Source organism: Sarcophilus harrisii, chromosome 1 (assembly GCF_902635505.1).
Source record: "Sarcophilus harrisii chromosome 1, mSarHar1.11, whole genome shotgun sequence".
NCBI classification, from domain to species: domain Eukaryota; kingdom Metazoa; phylum Chordata; class Mammalia; order Dasyuromorphia; family Dasyuridae; genus Sarcophilus; species Sarcophilus harrisii.
Window position 1 is genome coordinate 388,546,509 of NC_045426.1, and position 22,242 is coordinate 388,568,750.

The following is a 22,242-nucleotide window of genomic DNA, read 5'->3' on the forward strand; positions in this document are numbered from 1 at the left end:
TACTTTTATCTTTTTTTTTGCTTTTTATTTTTTATGCTTTTTTTCCTCATACTTTTATATGATAGACCAAAGGAAAAAAATCTGTTAAAAAGTGGACACATTGGAGCAGCTAGATGCTGCAATGGATACAGTACTAGCCCTGGGAACCTGAGCTCAAATTCAGCCTCAGACACTTAACACTTACTAGCTGTGTGATCCTGGGCAAGTCACTTAACCCCAATTGCTTCACAAAAACAGATAAACAAACAAAGTACATATTTCTTTTCTTTTTAGATTTGAATCCGGCTTCCTTAACTCTTCCATTTATAAACCACATTGCCTCCTGGAATAGGAGTGTGACTGGGAAGCATGAGAAGGACAGGTGTTAAGTTTGCCAGAGGACACTTTGGTACAATGTTAGTGTTTTGTTGTTTTGTAGTTCTTTTGTTTGTGTATGCTGCAGTGTTTTGGGGTTGGGGTTTGCCCAGGGTAGTTTTGTAGAACTAAAGCACTATCATGCTGTAAGATTCCTTATTCCTGGCCTGTTTTCACTGTCACCAACAAAACAATACTCTGGGCTCTTTGAAGCAAGATGTGCAAGACATATGACAAGACTCTGTGGCCACTACATGATGTCAGGAAAAAAATCTAGACTTCTTCAAACCCGGTCCTATCCATAATGCTTCAAATACCTCTACCTCTGCTCCAACAGCCTGCTTATCCTCCATTACTAAATCCTTTATTTCCAGCTGATGAGTTCCTTCCAAACCTCCACTTGAGAAACTCACATAGGTTGTCAGATTCCCTTCAAACCACGATTAGCCTATAGCACCACATATCCATTTTCACTTCCCTCCCACTTTTCAGTTGTTTTATGTGCACTGTCTTCTCTCCAATTAGGATATAAACATAGCAGGAAGAGGCAAAAGAAAATAAAATATTCAACATAACTACAGCATATAAAAAGTATCTGGAGTCCACTTATTAAGACTTATACAGCAATTGCCTGAACATAGGTGCAAAACATTTTATAGAAAAACAAGATTTATTTCTGGCTCAATATTAAGTTTTCCAATATAATAAAATGTCAGAAATAGATACATAGATAGAGAGATAGATAGATAGAGATAGAGATAGAGATGGAAATAGATACACATTACTAATAACAAAATTTACCTGAAGCAACAAAAGGTAAAAATCTGAAGGGAAACAATGAACCAAAATAGGAAAAAAAGAAGCTAATCATCAGATCTCAACTCTCTTAAAAAACAGTAATTATCAAATTATTTGGCCCTGGTTAAAACAACAGAAAAATTAATTAGATGTATAAATTAAGAACATAATAGCCATAGCCAAATAAATATAGTAGCCTGGTGCTTGATAAGACTAAGGAGCTCAACTACTGGGATATAGATTCATTATTTAACAAAAACTTGTTGAATGAGAAAGCAATTTGGTAGAAATTAAGTTTCAGTTAATCACTATGCAAAAATCTCAATAAACAAAAAATGAATACATGTTCTAAATATAAAAGATTATATCACAAATTAGAAGAAAAAAGAGAGAAATTATCATCTATAATGGGGTATAGGTACAAAGTAATTGACAAAAGAAGGAATCAAAAGTATCACAGGTGATAATAGACATTTTTGATTACATAAAATTGAAAAGATTTTGCACAAAAATCAATGAAGTTAAAATTAAAAGGAAATAGTAAAGTGTAGAAAAACAGCCATATAGGAAAATGCCATTAATAATAAGAAAAATCTAATTTTTAAAATGATTTTCAACTTTGCAGTCATCATTTTTTGCAAAATTGATTTAAGAAAAAGATTGTTAGAGGAATTTGGGTAGATAGGCATAATAACACATAGGTGATAAAACTGTGATATTGGTCCAATCATTTTAAAAAAAATAATTTATAGCTACTCACATGGTCACAATCTCTGCCTACCATTTGAGCCAGTTAACAGGTTTCTTAAGCAATTCTTTCCAAAGAGATCAAAGAAAGAGACAAAGGAAACATATAAAGAAGATTTTTCATGGCAGTGCTCTGGAGTCTCTGAATCATCCTTCTCTTCTATTCATGGAGAGGTAAGGACTAGTGATGAAGAAAAAGACATTTTTAGACATGAACAATTTGAATTTGTTTTGCATAATTAAGTTTTTTATTTTTTTTATTTTAAATACACATTGTTTTATGAATCATGTTGGGAGAGAAAAATCAGAGTAATAGGGAAAAAACCAGAGGAAAGATTAAAAAAAAAAACAGAAAAAATGAAGTGAACATAGCCTGTGCTAATTCACATTATTTCCTTATTTCTTTTTCTGGCTGCAGATGGTATTTTCTATCCAAAGTCTATTGGGATTGGTTTGGATCACTGAGCCCTGAGAAGAACCAAGTCTTTCATAGCTGATCATGGGACATTCTTGTTATTGTATACAATGTATTTCTAGTTCTTCTTGTTTCGCTCAGCATCAGTTCATGTAGATGTTTCCAGGCTTTTCTAAAATCAGTTTGTTCTTTATTTTTTATAGAACAATAATATTCTATTACCTTCATGTACCACAACTTGTTTAACCATTTCCCAATCGATGGGCATCTACTCATCTTCCAATTCTTTGTTACCACAAAAATAGCTGCTACAAATATTTTTGCACATGTGGGTCCTTTTCCCTTCTTTATGATTTCCTTGGGATACAGACCCAGTAATGGCACTGCTGAATGAAAGGGTATGCAGTTTTATAGCCCTTTGGGGATAGTTCCAACTTGGTCTCCAAAATGGTTAGATCATTTCACAACTCTACCAACAATGCATTGGTGTCCCAGTTTTCCCTTGTCTCCTCCAATATTTGTCATTAAATTTGTCTGTCATCTTATACAATCTAAGAGATGTAAAGCAGTACCTCAGAGTTGTTTTAACTTGCATTTCTCTAATCAATAGTGATTTAGAGTATTTCTTCATATAAGGATATGTTGCTTTAATTATGTCTTCTGAAAATTATCTGTTCATATAATTTTGACATAGTTATTTATGTTTTAGAAATGATACCTTTAGCAGAAACATTGGCTGATTTTTTTCTCAGCTTTGTATTTGTTTTGCTCTTGTTTCTGATGATTTTTGTTTGAGCATTTTTTTTAATTTAATGTAATAAAAGTTGCCCATTTTGCCTTTCAATATTCTCTAGTTCTTTTTTAGTCATAAATTCCTCCCTTCTCCAAAGATCTGCTAAGTACAACTAGTTTTACTTTTTACAAGAAAGGATTTGGTATAGTAAGGGAAATTTTTGGAAGAAGTATGTTGTGAGAAGAAGGAGGAGAAGGAGGAGAAGGGAGGAAAGATGGAGAAAAAGGAGAAAAAGGAAAAGGAAGAGGAATAAAAAGGAGAGGAGGAAGAAGAAGAAGAGGAGGAGGAAGAAAAGAAGAAATTAACAATAATAAATTTAAATATGGGGAATTTCAGAAACATCAAAGTGAAAGAGAGCTTGGAAACACGCTATGCATGATGAGATTCATGGTTTCATATAATTTTCTTTTTATGTTGTTCAACATGAAAAAGTTCACTTTTGTTGCTATTTGGGAAGTTTAGAATAAACAAAATAAAATAGACAGACTTGTCTCCATGAACCTCTAATTCCTGAAAAACAATATATATTAGGAATTTTAGTCTATTTTTTGAGAGGAGTAGTAAAGAGAGGAAAAAGAGAAGAAAAAGAAAGACAAAGACTTAGAGTTAAACATGGCATATTGTAAAGAGTTCAGGAATAATAGCACCTTCCTAAGTCTTGCTATATGGGTAAAGTTGGGAAGTCACTTGACTTCCCTTTTCTCAATTTTCTCCTCTCCAAACTTATGTAACAGAGCTTGGAATAGATGGCCTTGGCCCTTCTGTCTCTATATCTAGGATTTTGTGATCCATTCTCTAAGAAAAAAGTGTCATTCTCTTTTCTACCCCTCACTGAAAAGACTAGAAGAGAAAGAAAAAAAAAGGAGGAAGAAAGGAAGGAATGCAGAGAGGGAAGGAGGGATGAAAGGGGAAGGGAGGAAGAGAAGAAGGAAGGAAGGAACAAAGGGAAGAAGGAAGGAACAAAGGGAAGAAGGAAGGGAAAGAAGAAGGGAGGGAGGAAGGGAAGGAGGAAGAAGAGAATGATGATAATAATAAGAATTAATCTTATGTTTGGAATAAAACTTCACTTTGATAAAGTAAAACTGCAACTTTGTTCTTTTTTTGTTTTGTGTGTTTGAGCTAAAGGTTGTTGCAAGGGCAATTAAAATTTTATGACCTTTATCTAATAGGTATAGAGAGGTGAATGAGTAGATAGATAGCTAGGTAGATAGAATGAAAGAATCATTTATATGAGACTAATGATACTATTTATCACCCTTAAGAAAACAAACAGGTTTATTAATGCTTCATAACAATCTTAAGAAATTGGAATATATTTTATAATACTGTCTGCATCTATTATTATAATTGTGAATATTATTTTGTTATTAATATTATTTAACATATCTATACTTTTCTAATATTAAACATAGACTGCACTGTGACATAAATCCAATATGGTCACAGTATATAATCTTTTAAATGTGTTGCTATGGCCTTGTTATTGATATTTTATTAAATATTTTTAACATAGTCATTTGAGATATAGGTTGGATTTCTTTCTCTTCTTTGTTCTTCCATAGTTTAATTATAAATGCCATATGTATATCATTGAAATAATTTCCTAAAACCTTTTTTATTGTTATAGTTTATGTAATGTTGGATTTAATTTTTCTTTGAATATTTGAGTGAATTATTAATCCATCTGATACAGGGCCTTTTTCTTTGGGAGTCCATTTATACATTTTTTTCTGCAAATTTTTTTTCTGGTATTTTTTTTAATACTCCATTTTTTGTTCTGTTAATCTTGCTATTTTATCTTTTGTAAACAATCTATTTCTTTTTTTTTTTAAATAGCTTTTTATTTACAAGTTATATGCATGGGTAATTTTACAGCATTGACAATTGCCAAACCTTTTGTTCCAATTTTTCTCCTCCTTCCCCTGTTCCCTCCCTCAGATGGCAGGTTGACCAATACATGTTAAATATGTTAAAGTATAAATTAAATACAATATAAATATACATGTCCAAACAGTTATTTTGCTGTAAACAATCTATTTCAACTGAAGTATTATTTTTATTGTATAATTGAACAAAATACTTTCTAATACTTTACTTTCTCTTAATTTGTTGTAAATTCTATTTTTTTTCTATATTAAGAATTTGGTATTTCTCTTTTTAAAAATTAAATTAGCCAACTATAGTTCCCAATTTTTTTTGTAACATTCTTATTTTTATTTACTAATTCAATGGTTTTTGCTGCTTTGTTTGTTTTCAATTTTCTTAATCTCTTCTTTGATTTTCTAAATATTTATTAGGGTTATTTGATTTATTGCTTTTCTTGTTTTCAGTTGCATGCTGACTTCACTGATTTTTCTTTCCTTCTTTTGCAGGTGAAAACAAATAGAGAGTGTTTTCCCCTCTAAGGACCACCATCACTATATCCCCAAAATTTAATATAATGTTTTACTGTTTTAATTTTCTTTTAATAAAATTACTATTGTTTCTATAACTTCTTCATTTATAAACAATTTATTAGGATTAAGTTATTTAGTATCCTTTTGTGTACAAATTCTTTTTCTCCCCAACTATCTTATATTGCTTAAAATTTTTGCTGTGGTTATTAATTTTATGCATAAAGGGGTAAAGGATACATGCACATCTAAAAAATACACATATCCTTTTCTATTTCCATTCAGTAACCCACAGAGATTTCTCATATCTAAGTTTTTAGAAATTCTATACAAATACTCCACTTTTTCCTTATTTTTTGAATTGTCCAACTATATAACTCCACCCCCCCAACTATTTCTCTATAGGAATCATTCAAACTTTTCTTTAAATACTTAGATTTTATATCATCCAGTGAATATATGTTTCTTGTTGATAATATAGTTTGTCAATGGTACCTTTAAGTATAATATTTTTTCTGTGTTAAATCCCTTTTGATTATATCCATTTCTACTGTTGTCCTACATAAGATCATGATTACTATCCCTGCTTTTTTGTTTCCTAGTTCTTTTGAAACTATTAAATTCTGCCCCCGATTTCTTTCTTTTTTTTTTTTTTTTTGCCTTTTTGTGAATCTTTCTGTTTCATATATTTCTATTTAAAAATGTGCTATTTAAAATGTGCTATTTAAAAATGTGCAATTCTCAGATGAAGAAATTGAAACTATTTCTAGTCATATGAAAAGATGCTCCAAGTCATTATTAATCAGAGAAATGCAAATTAAGACAACTCTAAGATACCACTACACACCTGTCAGATTGGCTAAGATGACAGGAAAAAATAATGATGATTGTTGGAGGGGATGCGGGAAAACTGGGACATTGATACATTGTTGGTGGAGTTGTGAACGAATCCAACCATTTTGGAGAGTAGTTTGGAACTATGCTCAAAAAGTTATCAAACTGTGCATACCCTTTGATCCAGCAGTGTTACTACTGGTATTATATCCCAAAGAGATTATAAAGAAGGGAAAGGGACCTGTATGTGCACGAATGTTTGTGGCAGCCCTTTTTGTAGTGGCTAAAAACTGGAAACTGAATGGATGTCCATCAGTTGGAGAATGGCTGAATAAATTATGGTATATGAATATTATGGAATATTACTGTTCTGTAAGAAATGACCAACAGGATAATTTCAGAAAGGCCTGGAGAGATTTACACGAACTGATGCTGAGTGAAATGAGCAGGACCAGGAGATCATTATATACTTCAACAACAATACTATATGATGACCAGTTCTGATGGACCAGGCCATCCTCAGCAACGAGATCAACCAAATCATTTCTAATGGAGCAGTAATGAACTGAACCAGCTATGCCCAGAGTTCTTTTTCTGGGCATAGCTAGTTGACTAAAAACCATTACATTGAATTCCCAATCCCTATATTTTTTGCATTTTTGATTTCCTTCACAAGCTAATTGTACAATATTTCAGAGTCTGATTCTTTTTGTACAGCAAAATAACGTTTTGGTCATGTATACTTATTGTGTATCTAATTTATATTTTAATATATTTAACATCTACTGGTCATCCTGCCATCTAGGGGAGGGGGTGGGGGGGGTAAGAGGTGAAAAATTGGAACAAGAGGTTTGGCAATTGTTAATGCTGTAAAGTTACCCATTCATATATCCTGTAAATAAAAGGCTATTAAAAATAAATAAATTAATTAAATAAAAAAAATAAATAAAAATGTGCTGTTGGAGCTTCCTTTCCTCTTACATCTTATTAATGAGTCCATCCCATTCCTACTCACAGTTATGACTGTGAAGTGTGAATTTTTCTCCATCATGTCATCTTATTTTTTTTTCTTTGCTCTTTCCTCCCTTTTCAAAAAATAAGCCAGTATCTAAACAGAAGTAATTTGATCAAAACTAATGGTTTATAATGGAAGGAATGTTCTTCTACGAACTACTCCTTTTCTATCCTCCTTTACCCCATCCTGATTCTTGAACTGTTTTCTTTTGAAATTCCTGCTCGTGATCCACTTTCTTAAGTAAGAGTTTGCTTTGTCTTTAACTATTCCCTCCCCAACTTTATCTCTCTTTCTACTGCTGTTCTTCCCACTGCTGGATCACCAAAGTCCCGAGGAACCCTATTATGGGTTCCTATACTTCATGGAGCCACTAGCCCAGATTATCATGCAGGATTTCCAGTTTTTTCATTTGATCTTATTCTTGCTTTTTCTGACAGGACAATGTATTTTCATCTTCTCTCTGCCTTCTCCATATGGTCTTGGGCTGGATAAAAAGCGAACTGGTGCTTTTCTTTAAATTTCTTTGTTATTTTTTTATCAAGCATTTCTTCAAGTTATTTCTGGGGTATATGTGGGTAACCTGATCTCTTCTGCAAACTTTCATGATACAATCATAACTGAAATCAAGTGTTGTCTCCTTTGCATCTAATTAAAGTAAGTGGCAGCTCCACGGTTTGCCCTATATGACCCCATCATTCAGCACAGGAGCAAAATTAGAGCCCAATGTGTCTTTCTTTATTCCTGTCCTGTGTCCACTAGGCTGCCTTCTCTGATACCTCTTTCCTCATGAAAGCATCTTATAGCCTTTTCTCCCCATCAATAGTCTCAAAGTTCTCCCCTCATACTGTCTTCTTTTTTTGACAGCACATGTAAACACAATTCGTTTTCTTTTTCTTAAAAAAGAGAAAAGAAAGCAAGTTAGTTAAAAGAGGGGGGTAGATGGGGACTTTGGTGAAAAAGAATGAGTATTGCCAGACTTCTGACAACCTCCTTTATCTCTAGTTCTTTCTATCTTGACTGACACTTGACTTATCAGGTGTGGAAAAATTTAGACTTGGAAAATGTGCACTATGTGCACAGTGTCCTTTTATCCTCAGCTCCCCTTTTTCTATGACATAGAAAAAGTGTTTTTGCTTATGGCAAAGAAAAAAAATCCCTGAATTGTTGATAAGTGACTTTTTTATCTTCTCCTTGATATTGACACAATGCAGGAAAGCCAGTTGTTATATTTTCTAGTTTTTCTTTCCTCTCATTGATCACTACTTCAAGAAATCCAAACCTATGGGACTTCACTTCACTATGAACTAAGGATGCCACCAACACTTTGTTTGTAGATTCGATAATATTTATAAGTAATATTATTTCCCAATCTTTTAGCAAACATCTTATAAATATAGCACCCAAAGATTTTTTTGAGGACCTGCAGAGGATGCTATAAATTAGCATTTGTTTATCCAAGTGGAAAATGAGCACCTCAGGGCAAAGTAATGGAAATTCTAGGGATGCCTTTAAGATGAAAAACAGATCTACTAAGAAAGAGTTCAGTAGAAGGAGGTAAAGACAATAATTAGAACTGGTTACCTCTATGCCCAGAATGCTTTACCTCTGAATCTCTACCTTTTGAAATCCCATTTTTGTTTAAAGACTCAGTTGGTGCCACCTCCTGCAAAAGGATTTCCTGATTTATGCCAATTTTTGTTAGTATTCTCACAAATCCACTTAATTACTTTGTCTCAGTCTCTCTTTGTTCCTCTCTCTCTCTTTTTTCCTGTCTGCTTTTATTTTTCTCTCTTTCTTTGTGTCTCTGTCTCTGTGTCTGTTTCTGCTTCACTCTGTCTCTTTGTCTCTGTCTCTGTCTCTCTGTGCTCTCCCCTTCTTTACTTATCCATGTATATGTAATTTTCCTCTCTATACCATAAGTTCAATGACATCAGGAAGGATAGCTTGTTTTTGTTTTGTTTTTTTTAATCTTCAGTTCTAGCAGAATGCCTAAAAATAGTAAACTTGTAAGTGACTAGAGCAGAAAATCTGAGATACGAGCAAGTAATTCTTAGAGATATATTCAAAGCACTAGCAGAGTGGGATTCAATAGTATAAATTTACAACTAGAAGAGCTAATGGGTTTTTTGAGGTACCCATATTTTAGTTAGCAGTTCTGATGATCCCCTTACCTCTCAGGATACTCCTTTTTTATTCCTTTCACTGACTACTCTTCAATTCAACTAATATAAATTTTAAAAGTTTGTTAAATGCCATGATGTACCCTTTCTCCTGAATGTTAGTGTAGCTACAAAATGGTAATTTAATTCTTTGCTTTTTTCTCTCTGTATTTTCTTGCAGATTTCATCTAATCCTATGTCAGCAACTCTCACCCACATTTCAGATATATTATTTTAGTTCTTTTCTCTGAAATTTGTTTTGCCCAGGATCACATAGGAAATGTGTTTGAGATGAGATTTAAATACAAATCTTTCTGATTCTAAGTCCAGAACTCTATTTACTACTCACCTATATTCTGCCAGCTTCTTCCTTTGTTAAATGAAGAAGTTAGATTAGTTAGCCCATTAGCTCTTCTAGTTATAATACTATTGAACCACATTTACTGGTTTAGCTCTTTTCCCTGAACTTTGTTCATGATTGACCAATAGACCTTTTCACCTGAGTTTCTCACTCCAACTTCAAATATGAAACTTTAAAATTTAATTTCTTTTTTATCTCTTTTTTATTATATCTTTTTATTGACAAAACATATGCATGGGTAATTTTTCAACATTGACCCTTGTAAAAATCTTCTGTTCCAACCTTTCCTCTCCTTCCTTCCACCACTTCCCCTAGATGGCAGCTATTCCCATACATGCTAAATATGTTAAAGTTAAATTTAATTTCTTATATTTTAGCTGTTAGAAAACCAAGGATAACAAGTACAAGGAAATGAGTAGACACAACAGTTGTGCTGGACACAAATACATTAGGACTTCTACACTGATGGAGTATCTAGTTAGGCAATATTACTTATTTGGTAAGGAAGAACTGAATTTTCTTTTGAGGTATTTTCCTTAAACAAGTAAATATCTTGTTCATATCCCTTTTCTGAGAAAACAACATATTTCTTACCCTTTAAAATATACAGGGAAAAAAGAGATAGTGAAAGAGAGAGTAAGAGGAGGAAGGAAAAAAGGAGGGAAAGAAGGGAGGAAGAGAAGGATAGAGGGAGGGAAGGAGACAGAGAGAGATAAAAGGAACGAGGAAAATGGCAAAAAAGAAAAAAGGAAGGAAGGAAGGAAGAAAGGAAAACATCTGTATTTATATGTATATATGTTACACAATATCTGTGCATATATCCATATATCTAAACTTAAAGTCTCTTCTGAATTCTATTTCCATACTTTCACTTGCTTTCTAGATGTAGGTAGATATCTTAGGTAGGTGAGAAAACCTAGTGAGTCACAGAAAGAATAAGTGAATTGCCCAAGATTGTTACAATTAAGATCTGAACTCACATATTCCTAATTCCAAGTTCTGTAAAACCTGCAAGTCCCACTGTCATCTCAAATAAAAAGATTAGACCAAATGTCTTGCCCCATTCTCATCCTAATTACCCATATTCCACCATCCTTGAATTCTAGGGATGTCTTTAAGATCAAAAGACACATCCACTAATAAAGGATTTAGAAGGAGGGAAAGATAATAATAAAAAGTAGCTCCTTTTATGTCTAGAATGCTTCATTTCTGAACCTCTACCTCTTAAAATCCCAAGCTTATCTCAAGGCTCAGTTTGTGCCAACTCAAAAATAAAGAATTTCCTGATTTTCTCCAGTTCTTTGTTAGTACTCTCCCTGGCACCACTTAGTTACTTTGACTCTCTCTAATATTCTGGCTTTGTATCCCAGATTTGTGATTTCATCTTGTACTCTTCCTCCTTCCCCATTCATAGATGTACTAGTTTTTTGAATCTTACTGATTCTACTTCCACAAGATTTCTCTCAGCCACCTCCTCCTCATTCACATGTCCCCTGTTTCTACATATTCTTCATGAGCTATTACAGCAACCTTAATTAGTCTCCTTCATTTCAAAATTGCAAGGTTTCCCTTTCCCAATCTATCCTCTTAAATTTTAAAATGTGCATTTAATCATTTCACTTCTCTGTTCAAAAATTACCAATGACTCTTCATTGCTTCTGCTATAATAAACAGTCTCCAACCTAATTCTAAAAGTTCGTCACCATCTAGTACCCATCTACTTTTTCAAGCTTATTTCATATTACTTCTCTTCATGACTTGGTTCCAGTCAACTTATCAATGACCAACTCTCTGAACTTGTAATAGTACATTTCTGTGCTTTTGTACAGGGAGTCCCTCATGTCCAAAGTAAAATTTCTTCTTATTTCTGCCTGACAGAATCTCTAGACTCCCTTGTTTGATTTAGGGGTCAGAACTATTTTGAGAGCTGTCCTGATCACTCTTCCCTCCTTAAAGTGTGTGCTCTCCCAAGGAGCACTGAACCCTCCTAAAAATATTTTATATTTATTTATATTTGTGCATTTTGTAGCCTTCTAGTAGAAAGTAGAATCCTTGGTTGCCCCCAAAGTGTTAAGGTTTTACCATTGTTTCTTCAGATATAAAGTAAAATAAGTGCTTAATAAGATCTTGTTAAACCACTGAATTTCAAGACATTTGTTAAAAGTATTCAATGTTCTAAAATCCTTTAGGAAGAGTCAGAATTATGGGAAGTGCTCAAGAATGAAATTCTGAAGATGCTAACAAAACTGATTTTCTTTAGGAAGAGAAAAAACAAACATTTATTAAGTGTATACTATGTGCCAGATATTTTGCAAATCACTTTACAAACAGAATCCACTTGCTGTGTAACAGCTTTGAGCTCTAGGTGCTATTATTATTCTACATTTACATTTGAGGAAATTGAGGCAGACACAGGTTAAATGAGGCTGGATTTAAACATAGGTCTTCTTGATTCCAGGCCCAAAATTATCTACTGAGTTGCCTGCCAACTGTCAGCTGAGGAAGAAGTCTTTAAAGAGATTAGTATTCATTCAGAAGGAACTAGCTGCCTAACTAGTTCCTATGTTTCTGTAGAAAAGATACATGAATAGAAAAATAATAACAAAAAAACAAAACAAAACACGAGATCAAGACTTTCAAGAGAAATAATAAAAAAAAAACGCAAAGGAAGTTGTCAGATCTAAACTTATATTATAAACCTATGCTCATCAAAACCATTTATTTAATACTGACTAAGAAACTGAGTAGTGGATCAGTGCAAAAGATTAGGTGCACAATAGTCAATGACTAGAGTAATTTAGTGTTTGATAAACTCAAAAATTCCAGCTTCTGAGATAAGAACTCATTATTTGACAAAAAATGCTGAGAAAACTGGAAACAAGTATGACAGAAACTACACACTAACCAAAATCTAACACCTTATACCAAGGTAAGATCAAAATGGGTTCATGATTTAGACATAAAGGGTGATACTATAAACAAATTAAGAGATCAATGGATACTCTACCTGTCAGATTGTGGAGAAGGGATGAATTTATGGCTAAAATAGAACTAGAGAACTTTATGGAATTCAAAATGGATAATTGTTACTACATTAAATTTAAAAAGTTTTTGCACAAACAAAGCCAATGCAGCCAATATTAGAAGGGAAGCAGAAAGCTGTGGGGGATTTTTTTTTTTTTTAAATACAGTATTCTTCTAAGGCCTCATTTCTAAAATATAGAGATAATTAACTTAAATTTATAAGAATCAATCATTCCTGAATTGATAAATGATCAAAGGATATGAATAACTTTCAGATGAAGAATTTAAAGCCATTTCTAATCATATGAAAAAATGTTCTAAATCATTATCAATTAGAGAAATGCAAATTAAAGCAATTCTGAGGTACCTACTTCACAGCTCTCAGATCCACTAAAGTGACAAGAAAAGACAATAATAAATGTTGGAGGGGATGTGGAAAAACTAGAATACTAATGCATTATTAGTGAAATTGTGAAATCATCTGACTATTTTGGAAAGCAACTTGGAACTATCACCAAAGGGCTATAAAACTGTGCATAACTTTTGATCCAGCATTGTCAGTACTGAGTCTGTATCCCAAAGAGATTATAAAAAAGGGAAAAGGACTTACATGTGAATAAATGTTCTTAGCAGCTCTTTTTGTAATGGCAAGGAATTGGAAAATGGTAGATGCCCAAGAGCTGGGGAATGTCTGAATAAGTGGTGGTATGTGAAAGTATTGGAATATTATTGTTCTATAAGAAATAATGATCAGTCTGATTTCAGAAAAGCCTGGAAAGACTTACATGAACTGGTGCTAAGTGAAGTGAACAGAACCAGGAAAACAGTGTTCACAGTTACAAAATGATTGTGTGATAATCAACTGTGATGGACTTGGCTGTTCTCAACAATGATGTCATTCAAAGAAATTCCAATAGACATGGGAAGGAAAATGCCAATGGCATCCAGAAAGAGAACTATGAAGGTGGAAGGTGAATTGAAGCATAGTATTTTTGCCTTTTTGTTATTGTAGTTTGGGTTTTTTTGTGTGTGTCTCATAGTTTTTTTTTCCTTTTGTTCTTATTTTTTTCTGGCAAACATAACAAATATGGAAATATGTTTAAAAGGATTGCACATATTTAATCATATCAGATTGCTTGCTGTTTTGGTGAGGGTTCGTAAGGAAAGGAAGGAGAAAAATCTAGAACCACACAGTCTTACAAAAATGAATGTTGAAAGCTATCTTTACATGTATTTGTAAAAAATATTTGAAAAAATAAATAATTTTTTTTTTAAAAAGAAAAAGACATTTGGGGAAAAAAAGCAAATAACTGAGAACAACTGCAAAAGACACAGTCCTGTACAAACAGCTACATGGACATGAAATGTGAAAATAAACTGAGAAAAATGATAGATACTAAAAACCACAATGTGGTAAAGATCCAAAAAAGTTCAGGACACTTGAGTCTAATGATACTATACAACACAGAGGAAACAAAAGTTTATAATTTATTTCAGTTTCTGATTTCTCTAAGAAGGAAGATAACTTTTGTTATTGCTAACAGAGAGTTGAAACCCAAGGTAAATAAAGAAATTGTAACTGGAGAAAAGAAGGAAGGAAGGAAGGAAGGAAGGAAGGAAGGAAGGAAGGAAGGAAGGAAGAAAGGAAGGAAGGAAGGAAGGAAGAAAGGAAGGAAGGAAGGAAGGAAGGAAGGAAGGAGGATCTTATCTATATTTTTGAATTATAAGACATGTGCCTGTCTCCAATTCTGCATAACAGACCTGTTTTCAGAACTTTCAAATATCAGTGCTGGTGTTTTATCAATTATATATTTAAATTTTTTTAATTACCTGAGATACAAGTCTGTTTAGTTTTATGAGGGAAGTTTGAAATTCTCTTATACTCTATCTTGAGTAAACATTTTTGACCTTCCCCTCCATGAAACTTTGCTCAACTTCCCTGAAATCAAACAGTCATTCTCTCTTTTGAACTCATATTAGTCTTATTACCTAAACCATGTATTTGCTACTTTCTTTGTGGGAGGGATAGAAAGGGGAAATGATAGGTGGAGAATGTTGGAAGCAGTCTTTTGACATTATTGGTAAGAATAACTTAATGAAGAAAGTCCTTTTATTATTGCAGATCAACAATTATCTTTACAATTAAAGAATTTTTTCTAGGATACTGAGAGGTCAAGTAACTTGGGATGTAGTATATAACCAGTAGATGCCAGGAGCAGGACTTCAACCAAAGTCTTCTTGATTTTAAGGCCATTTCTTCATATCACTTTGACTTTTGCACTTGACATCTTCATCATCATTGTAATTACTACAATTGACAATTATATATCCCTTCAAAATCTTTACATACATTATCTCATTTGAATTTTACAACAACCCTGTGAAGTAGATATTATCCCAGTTTTACAGACAATAAAACTGATGAGTCACAGGAAGAATAAATGGTATACCCAATATTATGCAGTTATCAAGTGTCAGAGGTCTTCTAGGTCCAAGTTTATCATTATATCCACTATGACCTACTACTTCTTTATGGCTACCCTTCTGCTTCAACCCTGTACATATGCTACTCTAGAGTTGTGATTTTCTTTCAATGTATATATTCTTTCCTGATTAGATTCATAACTTTTGAGGTACAGATATCTTTTCTCATATTCATTTATGTTCATGCTTAACATAATGATCAAAACATAGTAAGTATTCAAAGAAAATAGCATGATGATGATTTTAGTGATGATAAATAAATACAAAAAGTCATAACTACACATACCACTCTACTGGCAAACAAAAAAGTTTTACTGTTCTAATATGATCAAAATGAAGTTTGAGGTTATATAATCCACTTAGGGCAAATGTACTTGGTCTTTTCAGGATGTTGTTTTTTAATGGAGTCCAAAACTGTGCTCTGTAGACAGGGTGCTCAATAAAATTTGTTGTCCCACAGATTGAGAAGTGTGTTCTTTCAAAGTGTGACATGGTCTGGTGGACAGACAACTGAACTGAAATGAAGGCTGCAGGGTCTATCCCCTCTTCTTCCACAAGCTGCCTCTGGGCAACTCATTGAATCTCTCTCTGTTCTTATCTCCTCTATAAAATACAGATATAAACTGCCTTCCACACCCTCTCCTCCTTCCAGTCTTTTAGGCATGTCTTGAGGATGAATTAGATATTAGTAAAGTAACCTAGGGAAGGCACTAAAGGAATACAATACAATATTATTTCCTGTGCTGAACTGCTGAAAAAATGTTGCTTAGCAGTTACTTTAGAGATGACCACATTTCTTTTTCAGAAATAGCCTCATTTCTGAGTATGGGGAATAATTCCCATTTGGCTGAGGTTTAGAAGAGGAGGGAGGTGGCTAAACACACACACACACACACACATAATAAAATGTGATTTAGTTTATAAATTGCAGTATTCTTCTTAGAATAATACTGCCCAGTATCCTGTGAAGTTGGTGATGTGGCATAATTCTTCCAGGTGAAAAAAAAAAATGGTTTAAAAGTGCTATGAAGGACCTCCTACCTGATCACCTCAGAAACACTCATAACTCAGATTGGAAACTGATCCCACTGGGCTCAAAGTGAATGATTTATTAATTACAAAGTTTTGGGGCAGGGGGTAGAAAGAAGAAATAAAAAGGTAGGAGAACAAGGCAAAAAAAAAAATTGAAACAATCAACTGTAACTTTCACTGAAACTTGGATTCTGGTTTATTGAATAAGAAAAACAATATATATTTCCTAGTCTGACTTGCTGTGTTTTGAAGCAGTTAAGTTGAGCAGTAGGCTCTAATGACATTTGTTATTTCTCAGAGAAGTAGCTCCTAAAATCATTAACAATTCCACATAAAAAACTGTACATTTCAAATGGATGCATGCTTTTAATTTATTATGCTCAAGAGAGCTGCTTTAAACATTGATCTTTACAAAAATCAGAATTCTAACTTAATTTAAAGGCTTTAGATCATATCATGGACCAAACTAAAAAGTGTGTTTGTCTCTTGTCCCTGATACACCCATGGGATTAGCCAACACAAACATTAGCCTGTTTCAAAATCATTGACAAGATCTTGTGAGGTGACTGAAGAAATCATGAATCCCAGGATTTAGAGCTAGGAAACTCCTCAGAGATCTCCTTTGCTGTTATTAGTAGACTGCACTCATTTTTTTCTTAGCTAGGGATTTTAAGTATTGTTGAAAGATGAACAGGGCTAATTTCTCTCCTCTATTTATCCGTGGAAAAGCCAAAAGAGTGTTGGCTACTATAACATATGCTCCATATTTCTCTGAGCAATGGTGCAAACTCTGTCTGTGTAACTATAACACTAGCTATAAAGGGGATTCAACTCCCTTAATTCCTTTCTTTATTCCTTAAAGCATGAACAAGTGTAGACTGAATCATTTATCAATAGAGCTCATAGATGACTCTTTAGTTATCATCCCCGCCCCCCTTCTTTTTACTAGAATAGTGGATCTAAGTAAGAAGTTGTAATAAAACTTCATTTCTACTTTCTCTTGCAATAAGATGGTAAATACTGCCATTAGTTGCATGACATGATTCAGATCCCCTAAACTAGTCACTGGGTCTCAGTTTCCTTATCTCTAAAATGAGATCTCTTTCAAACCTAAATCTATGATTGTGTGCCTTTGTTGTAATCATTTATAAACACACATGGTATTGTTGCTATTATTCAGTCATTTTTTCAGTTGTGTTAGGCTCTTTGTAAATCTTTGTGTTTGTTGTTGTTGTTGTTGTTGTTGTTGTTTTTTAGCAAAGATACTGTAAATGCCTTTCCATTTCCTCCTCCAAGACACACACAAGAGATGTACAATAAAGTGCCATGTAATGAAGGTCATTCTGACTTGAATTTAATTCTTCACATATTTAATTAGCATTTGTTGTATACCTAAGATTATACCTTGGTACTATCAACCAGTTTTACTTCTTCCAGCAGCTCAACAAAAAATGCAGACTACTCTGGCAATCTTGTGTGAACCTACCTTTCCAGTTTTGCTGAGTATTCTCCCTTCTACATGCCATGCATCAAAGAATTCAGTGTACTCTTGATGTTTCTGTTTCTTCTCATAGGTGACAATAGTTCCCTTCCCCATTTCCCTAAATTTTCCAAGCCTTAAATGTATACTTTCATGCTTTTATATCTTGGAAATTCTAATTTCATTTAAGGATAAGTTCAAGAGCTATTTCCATCACAAGGTCTTTCATAGCTTCTTAGCACCTTTTCTCCAAACCTACAATTGTAATTCCCTTTTACTGTGAAGTGTAACAACATCCTTCCATTCACTAAAGTTCAAATGCAACAAGTGTCATCATTACTTCTTTATTCTCATTCACATCATATACCCACTCATTTGCCAATTCTTGCCACATCTTTCTTTCTTCTCAAATGCCTTTAACAAATAGATTCCAGATGACTCACACAGTCATCTCTGTAGATCAGACCATCATCACTGCTTACCTGGACTATTGCTGCAGTTTCTAAGTCATTGTCTCCACTTCTACATACCACTAGAGTCCATTCTCCTCATAGGTTACAAAATTATTTTTTAAAATTATCTCTGTCTATGTTACCCTTCTGTACAAAGAACTTCAATGTCTCCTTATTATCTCCAGGATCAAATAAAAATTTCTCTGTTAGAAGTTTTTTACTCCTTGGATCTTTCCTAACTCTCAATTATCCTTACACATTCCTCTTCTCAGTGGGCTATAGTCTAGCATATTGACCAACAAGTTCTTCTTCACATGACACTTCATCTTTCATGTTATTCCTTTCATGGACTGTTCCTCATGCGGAAAATGCTATCCCTACTGAGTTCTCTTTCTTTTACTTTCTTGCTTTCTTCAAAACTGAATCCAAGTTAGTTACCTCAGGAGCTTCTTGCTGGTCTCCTCACCTCTAAAATTTTTCCCATTGGAAAGTTATTTTGTTTCTGCTTTCTGCATATAGGCATATCCTTATATATGTACTTAATATTCCTTCCATTAGAAAGTAAACTCTTTAAGGACAAGGACTATTTCATTTTTGTTTTTATATCCCCAGAACTTTGTCTAGTGTTAGGAAAATCTTAAATGAGGAACTTCCTGTACCAATATAGGTTAGCACCTTCTTTAAAACAGCTAGTCTAAAAAACAAAACAAAACAAAACAAAACAAAACAAAAAAAAAAAAAACAAAACCAGCTAGTCTGAGAGAATTCCCTACAGCTGAGTGATTGAGTGACTTTCCATACTCACATTGCCAACATTTATCATAGGGAAGATCTAAAATCATTTTCTTGGTTCTAAGGTTAACTATCTCACCCCTACTTTCTCATGTTTGGCACATAGAATGTGCTTAATACATACAGGTTGATTGCTATTGATTGACATTGCTTCACTTCCAAATTAGCTTGTATTTATTTTGAATATAGTGTATATATGTACATGCCATGTCCCTTGATGGAATGGAAATTCCTATAGGATGGGGGTTATTTCATTTTTGTCTTTGTACTTCCCATGCCTAACACAACTTCAAGAGAAAGTATGTTCTTAATACATGCTTGAAACCTTGAAGTTGTCCACATTTACCAAGTGATGTGGTTATGTTATGTCTGTTATGTCTTTGTTGCTAGCCATTTTCCAATTGAATTCAAACTGGATTGTTTTTGTGCTGACTCTTCCATTTAAGCCAATTAAGAACTTATCAAATGAGTCTTCTAGCAATCTAGCTATTAATACAATTGGAGGAGACTGGTTCTTAATGATAAAGCTATTATTTTAATGTAGTATGCACATAATACTCATTTTATTACATTCATCTTGCATTTACATTGTTGCTAAGGGATCTCATTCCCTTTGCTCTTAGGAAGTAAAAAGTGTGATTTCATACATTAGGTAAAAAATAACATTGTCATAAAAATCTCTCTTCTAATGTAGACAATTATTCCTTTTTCAGCTTGGAGAGATTTATCTGTTCTCCAGTGTTTGTAAAAGAAGTACAATTTGATTCTGTCCTCCACATTTTTATCATATAGATAAAGGGATACACACACACACACACTCTAACACACATTCACAGTCCAATGTACAAAGATCCTATTAATCTAGAAAGAATTGAAATTTTAACTAGCAAAAAGCTAAAGACCATTCCTTTTCTCTAGGATTATCTATAATTTTAAAAAAATCTTCTTACTTATATTGAAGAAAAGACTTTAAATAATGATAGATGTGGTCAATGATCATCCAAAATAAGGAAGTTGGAACAAACATAAAACATTGATATTCAGCACCATAAGATTTTACAGACACAATATTTCACAGTACATGATGTCATTAACCTGCACTCTAGCACTCTGCTAGTTATCAGCACTTTTGACAATACTACCTCCTAGATACAGAAGCCATCACTTCTTGCTTCTTACTTGATATCATCCATTTTCAAAAAGACATGATTTCAATTATTGTTTATTATAGTGAAAATGTCAAACAAAATATTTATCTGACTACCCTTTCCTCTTCAAAACAGTCACACAGTTATAAAACTGAAGCAAATAAATAAATAATATCACCCACATAGAGAAGTAGAAGATCTTGTTTTGGAGTAGAATAGGTTTTTTTCTATTAATAATCATTACATAACAGATAGTTAAAAACAAAGTATAAAGGTTGTCATTTTCAGTGCACCAGAGACACTGGAGTGGCTAGGTAATGTAGTGGCTAGTACTGTGCTGGATCTGACATCAAGAAGATCTGAGTTCTAATAGAACCTCAAACACTAACTGTGTATCTCTCAGCAAGTCACTTAATCTCTGTCTGCTGCAGCTTCCTAATTTGTAAAATGGAGAAAATAAAAGTACTTACCTGGATTGTTATAAAGATAAAATGAGATGTTTGTAAAAATGTTAATAAATCTTAAAGCACTGTTTCAATATTAGCTATCATCATCATCATTTTAGGTTCATATTCCATATGAATACATAGAGGGACTGAGCATAGTACATTACCCATTATAAAATCTAACTAAAAAGTCAGCAGAATACAGCCTGTAGAGGAGGTAGAATCAAAGACAAAAACACCAGGAATGAAAGGTTACTTTTTAAAATGTTCTTTCAAAATCCTTTCCCATTCAAGTTCCATCCAGAGCTAGCAAAACATAACTTCTTTGTTAAAGTATATAGATATGAAAATAGTACTGTATCTGTTTCTGGAGTGTTGGGAAAATGTGAGAAGTGCTGTCTCATGAGATCTTAAGCCCATGTAATTGCCTTCTGAACTGCTCAACACCATTATGATGAAGGGGCTGGGAAGGGAAACAGAGATCAGGAAATGGAGGAGCAGGTGTAACGATTCAGAACCCCTTATTATCAGAGAGTGTGAAAAACAAGGGAACAGGTCAGGAGAGAGATTCAAAAAATGAATTTACAGTGTATAGAAAAAAATGAAAAACAAAGAAGGGGGATTCAAAATCTACTTCATAAAATGACTATGAAAAATGGGCAAAAAAGCAAAGTTGTATAAAACAGCTGGGAGAACAGAGATGACAGAAAGAAGAAAGACTTAAAACGTTCTTTATAGCAGCCTATAAGAATAAAGGAATACATTTTAATCAACACTATATTATAGAAAATGTGCACATAGAAAGGAGGTAAGACAAAAAAGGCTAGCAGAAAATAAACAAGGTAATACAATAAGACATCTACTGTATGAATCCATATTTGTTATTTCCTTCTGCTCCATGATTATCTTTAATGTTTCCAAGTAGTGCAAAGTCTTATCATTAATTGTTTGTGCTCAAGTGACTTTAAAATTTATCTAGTCTGACTAACTCTATAGAAGAAGCCAAGACTTATTGTGATGGAGATTATCTGGTCTTATTCCTTCACTTTTTAAAGAGAAAACTAAGATTTCTAGAGGTTGAGAGACTAATCAAGTCTAGTTCATGAAATGTAGTTATTCAGTCATTTTCAGTCATGTCCAACTTTTCATGACTCCCTTTGGATTTGTTGTGGCAAAGATATTGGAGTGATTTGTTATTTCCTTCTCCAGTTCATTTTGCAAATGAGAAAACTGAGGCAAATAAGGGTAAAGTGTTTTGCCCAGGGTTACATAGCTAGTAAAGGTCTGGGGTCATATTTGATCTCAGAAAGATAAGTCTTCCTAACTCTTTTTGTACTACCTAGGTGCCCAAGTTTGTGAAATAATCAGGACATTAAACCAATACAATTTATCATCTAATGTTCTTACAACTACATCTTGTTGTTTCTAAAGTAATATTGCAAAAAAAAAAGTGCCAAAACATGCCTACTCCAATTGTCTGGTTCAAATTGCTCCAAATGTAAATATTTATGTGTC